The sequence below is a fragment of the Uloborus diversus genome, chromosome 4 (genome assembly GCF_026930045.1).
Source record: "Uloborus diversus isolate 005 chromosome 4, Udiv.v.3.1, whole genome shotgun sequence".
Taxonomy (NCBI): domain Eukaryota; kingdom Metazoa; phylum Arthropoda; class Arachnida; order Araneae; family Uloboridae; genus Uloborus; species Uloborus diversus.
Window position 1 is genome coordinate 161,223,979 of NC_072734.1, and position 6,163 is coordinate 161,230,141.

The window sequence follows — 6,163 nt, forward strand, 5'->3', positions numbered from 1 at the left end:
AGGGCAAGGATTTTGTCAACCCGGTGTCTGACATTCACCTTTCACTTGGAAAAGTTCATAATTTTTAAGTCATTCGGAACCTAAAAGCAAGTCATAAGAGTTTTCAAACATCTTTTCTTCCCCGGAACTTCCTTTCTTTCACTGCCTCGCCCGCATAGCACTAATATTTCTTAAATGTTTAGTGCACTTCGTGGATGCTTTAATAAAAAAAAATAGTGGTCCTAAAACTGTGCTGTGCCAGAAAGCGTACAAGACTCGAATTTTAAGCAAACATCACATGCTCTATAGGCATCGTTTCGATGGCCGTGGAGCAATTGGATATTGGAGACATCAGGGAGATCCAAGACGGTGAGTTCGAACGCAATATTCACTTAAAATCAATGCATTAGTTCCGAATTTTTTTCCAGCAAGGACATATAAACCTTTCTTATCCGTAACGTCAAAGATCGTCTAAAATTACATTTTTAGGGCTACAATTTCGATAATTTTCAGAGGGAAAGTCCCCATAACCTGATTTTGCGCTAATAGTACTTTACGTCGAAGTTCACTCTGCTAAATTCTTCTTCTTCGGGTATATAACGTGACGCAACAATTCTTCTGATTTGTATGTTCATATTCTAATAATGACACCCTCCTAAATTAGAAGCTGGATCTGCCCCGTCTTACTTCCTGTATATATACTTAAAAAAACAGGGGTCATCTAAGGTGAAATTCTTCCTTTTAAAAAATGTTTCTGGAAGACTCCCTACCACTTAAACTAAGCGTCCTACCTTCATCACTGCCTAGTTACGGCTCTGGATTGTGTGGTAACTGGCAACTAAGAAAAAAAAAGTTGAACAACTTGCATGTGCAATTCATCTAAAAAGGAGTCCATGTTTCTCTACAACATATATCTTGCTTCTCTGAATAAATTCACTAGAAACTTCTCTGGATTGTTGGTCTTCTGCAAGAAATCTGTTTAAAGATATAAATGAAAAAATTCTTCAAGTTTGACGACTTGCTTTAGCAGAGGCAAACTGATATCTTGATTCTTAAAAATCAATTGTTATTTGCTGTTTCATTTTGGTAGGAATTAATCCGAATTAAAAATAAAGAAGAATTAAGTCTTCATCATTCTTAAGAAGAATGAGCCAAGAAAGACTTAATTTTTACGGCTTAAGTCTTTATTCCAAGAAAGAATTAAGTCTTTCTTGAGTGATAGTCGACATCAAATAGGTTTTAATTTACTTTTAAAACAGATACTAGGATAGTTTTAAAAAATCCCAATCTTAACCACAGGTTAGTAAAAACATCTTTCTTTGTGAACAAACGTTAAAAGATTAATCAAACTAGGGGAAAAGAGTGCAAATTAAATTGCTTTTGAATAGTACCTTTTTATAGGTGGATTTTCAAGATGCAGAAAATCATCAGCGCCCATGTCGTATGATTATGCGGCATGTAAAAGATCCCTTGGGTATTCGTTTGGCTTAGAATATCTCTCGGCTAAATTAAATTCCTAGTGCAATTTCGCATCAAGAGAGTCCAGCACCATTATACAGCACCATTGGAAACAAAAAAATAGTACCTTTTTAGGATAGCTTGCTTCAAAAAGATCAAGTATTGTTAATTTTATTCCTAACAGTTTAAATTAATTGTTGTTGCTCCTAAGTATTGTAGTCGTCTCTTTTGGCAGAATGCATTTGTACGTTAATAATACGCATTTCGGCTTCTAATAATATAACATAAAATTGTCAAACAGCATTTGAGAGATACTTTCATTTTTTTAAAGTCTATTAGAAAAGAAGAAAATACCACTCTTGTGAGAGAAGTCGGCAGAAAGAATCTGATATAATGCAAAAAAAAAAAAAAAGATAAATCGAAACATTATTTCAAAAAAAAAAAAAAAATCTTCCGCTCCTTTGAAAAGTTTAAATCATGAATTAATGCAAAGTAAATTAGAGAATGTCTAGTTAACGGATCGCTTGGTTGTATTTTTAACCGACTTCAAAAAGGAGGCGGTTATCAATTCATACCGTATGTATGTTTTTTTTTTTTTTTTTGTTTGTCCACTCATAGCGTCTCACCTAGTGAACCAATTTTGATGATTCTTTTTTTAATGGATAGGGGATGGCTCAACTTAGGTCCCATTACTTTGTTTGACCATATTTGTTCTTTAGAAAAAAAAAGTTATGGGCAAAAAACAGTAAATTTTATGCAATTTCCCTATTAAATGATTTTGTAGCGAAGTTCGCACTTTTCATCCGTGGATAACGGTGGCTCAGTGGTAGAATTCTCGCCTCCCACACGAGCGACCCAGGTTCAAATCCCGACTAGGACAAAGTGAATTTTACTAAAATTTCGTTTCTACTGTTTCCCGTATTTTCTCGAATCTTCTATTAATTTTTGTATCTTTCCAAGTCTGGAAAGTTCCAGCACTTTCTCAAGTTGTATATAAGGAGATGAAACGTTCATTCGTGGTTCGGAATAAAGATCTCGAGTTGAGACTAACGAGTATTTGCTTCATTTGGCTTTCACGTTGTCTTCTCTATCTTCATCTACGCGACAATAGGAAACTCATTGTTATAAAACTTTGGTGCCCTATAACAGTAACATTAATAGTAATTGTAATGATAATTTTGAATGAAGGCTTCTCTGAAGCAAGCATCAAATTTCTTCAAGGGATATTTCGATAATGGGGAATCTGGCGCTGTCGTCTCATTTTTGGCGTAAATAATTTTATTTTAGTAACCCTGCTGATTTATAGTAACCCTATGTGAATTATCAAAATTTTCCTTTCTTCAGTGCTATTGCTCCATAGTAGGAGTAAACCTAACCTGGAAGCGAGGTGATGCAGTGATTAGGATTTGCTTAGCCTTCACAATGCTACCATTAGGTTTGACTCAACTACTCTGTAGTATTTTTATCGTTATCATCTATGCCGATAACAGATGATCGGGGCTAAGTAAGAAAATACAGGATTGCATCATGAGCAACTTAGATGCTGTGGAATGTAAATTAGTTAGGAAAAACGTAATACTTAAATGGTTATAATTAAATTAACTACGCATGATTTCCAAAGAGGAACAAAGATAAGTTTTTAGTGCCAATCGCTTAAAGTTTAACGCGTGTCAATAGTTTTTTTTTTAGTATGGAGCATTTTTAAGAAAAAAATGTTAAGTTTCGTGATGGTAACTTCTTATTATTTCTGAAATACCTACATTTACACTAAAAAGAATGAAATAAAAAAATTTTGAAAAAAAAAATAGAACCGACTTCAAAATTGCTCTAAAAAGTGAAAAATAATTTTATTCTTTAAACACCATCGATAATGCTTTTAAACATAATTTTTGAAGTTGGCGCAAAAACGATAGATAAAATCATTCACAGCCATAACTCAAATACAACTATAAATTTAACCATTACCAGTTTCTTCACTATCACATACATTATGCATTCATGACAGCATATTTGAATAGCGATATAAATGTTTCGTTCGTAACTTTGGATGCTTTTCTGAAAAAAAAAATATGAACAAAGCATGGTTACACTGGATTTTACGTTTTGTTTTTGCGCCAACTTCAAAAATTATGTTTAAAAGCATTATCGATGGTGTTTAAAGAATAAAATTATTTTTCACTTTTTAGAGCAATTTTGAAGTCGGTTCTATTTTTTTTTTCAAAATTTTTTTTTGGGTAAGATATCAACTTTTGGAGAGTTTTCGCTGTGAGCAATTATTAACAGAACAAGCGCTGTAGTTAAAATACTTATTTGACGAAGCTTGTCCCCCAATTGCCCAATTTCGCCGATAGGCGATTCAGTACTGGATGAAATTTGTGCACGATAATGCTTCCGGGTTATGCATGGGGCAGGCAGGCGCTATACGATTTTTGGCGCAGTTGTCCCACCCTTGCCAGCGGAGGTCCGTGGACCAGGGGAATTAGCGTTAGAATCAGAGCAATAAGCAATTCGTTAACCCCCCCCCTCCCGCAAAATAAATAAATAAATAAATAAAAAGCAAGATTGAAAAGATTTTTTTCTGCAACAAGACAATGGAAAAAGCTTTATTTTCTCTAAATTCATATAAAATTTCAAGAATCACTATGGTGGAGTTCATTTTACTTATTTTTTATTGTACAAGAAAGTTTTACTAAGCACACTAAGTGTGTTTGGTGCAGCTCTACTAGTTATGCCACCCCCTCCCCCATTGAATAGTAATACAGAGGTGGCCAAAATTATAAAGACAAAAGCCTCTCCCCCCCAATCTTGACTGCATTTGGTAGGAAAGTCACGCAAATTTTATGACTGGAAACTAATGGTAAAAGAAACATTTTTAATTACTTTTATTGGAAATACGTAGGAATTTCGTATTCATTAAATGAAGTTTAAATTTAGACATCCCTGTAATATGTACATTTATATTTGTATGGTTTAAAAAGCAAAATTCGCTTGTATTTTGTTCTGCACACTGCACTTAATAACGATATAAATGCTTAGTCAGCGATTGGGGACGTCATGTTCTATTTCTACTGTCATGACGTTGGGTACTAAACTTAAAGAATTTGAGAAAAGAAAGTGGTTGATTGAAAAACTTCACGACTTTGTACACATCAAATAACAACAAATCTGACTAGACAGAGATTGGCCATTTGGAGTTTTCTCAAAAATCTCGGCAAATAAGGACCACAAAGACGAACAGGTAGGAAATCTTCTGTTTCTGTTCGTGTGAAACATATGACACGTGAATAAGAGGAGTTTGCTCCAAAAAACGAACATCATGAGATATTAGATGGGAATTCAAGTTAAAAGGCAGTTCTCGAACTGTTCAACATGTATTACAAAAAGAGAAAAAGTTCAATGATGTGAAACTAATATCATGCCCAACTCTTAAAAAAGTTCTTAAGAGACCAAGGGTTGAGCGTGCCGAAAATACGTTGCTTTGGATAAAAAATGGGCTAATGTAATGTTTTCTGATGAGAAAAGATTTAATTAGGACGGACTAGATGGTTTTTGCTACTTCTGGTAGGCTCTCTGAAGGAAAAAAAAAAAAAACAATTTCGAAGCGTACATTTGGAGGCGGCTCAGTAATGGCCTGGGAAAGTTTGGCAACAGACGTAAAACTGTACCAATACATTTTGTGCACGGCAGAATAAACTGTAAGAGTAATGTTGATGCAATGAGCAAAATTTTTTTAAAACAAAAAACATCGTTAATTACGATTAACAATATAATGCATTCAGACTTTTATGCTTTAACGCAGTGACACATTATGAAGTCGAAATATATACTAAAATCTATGTCCAATTGCTTCTTTACTTGCCTTGTTGTTGTTTTATCAATGTGAATTACAAAATCAAAGAATGATAAAGAAATATCCTTAATAATGAGGGATTTAAAGTAGGGTGCAAGTCAAAAATTTATTATGTACTTCACTTTTGTCAGATCATTTGATACTTTTTGGGGCCATTCCACCGTCACGTGCGGGACAAAAATACGCTTAAATTTCATTAACATTTCGTCATATCTCTAAATATTTTAATGAAACAGGGGTAAGCAATTTTTTTAATCTTTACATTTGATACAAAGATACTCCTGACACAATTATATTTTTATTAAACAATTTTGTTATGTAAAAAAAAATATTTACATGTGTCACGTGCGGGACATCCAAAGTCAACCTCTAAAATTTTTCTCATACAGCAATGACGAAACAAATTGTAGATTTTGAAAGCTATGGTTCCAACGTAAAGGAAACATATATCATTAGTTTAGAAATAATTATTTAAGTCATTGAAAAAAAAAAATATGTATATGCCCATTCCATTGAAAACGGTCATTTTGTCCGCACGTGACGGTTCCCATATTTCATAAAAAAGAAATAATTTTTGAAGAAAGCTTTTGCTTAAGAAGTCATTCATACGTTTTTGTGATTTCTTAAGCAACAAAATTTTGTTCATCAACCTTTTAAATTATTTTTTTTTTTTTTTGTGAAATATATGAAGCGTCACGTTGCGGGACAAAATTACCGTTTTCCGTGGAATGGCTTTTTGCCATCTCAGAATCATCAAAAATATCCCTGTGAATTAGATAAATCATTTAAAGATGCAAAGGAATAATTGCTTTTTGCGGCAACTAAAACTTACCTCCGCTTCCAAAATTTTATCTTGGAGTGAATTTGGCACAAAAG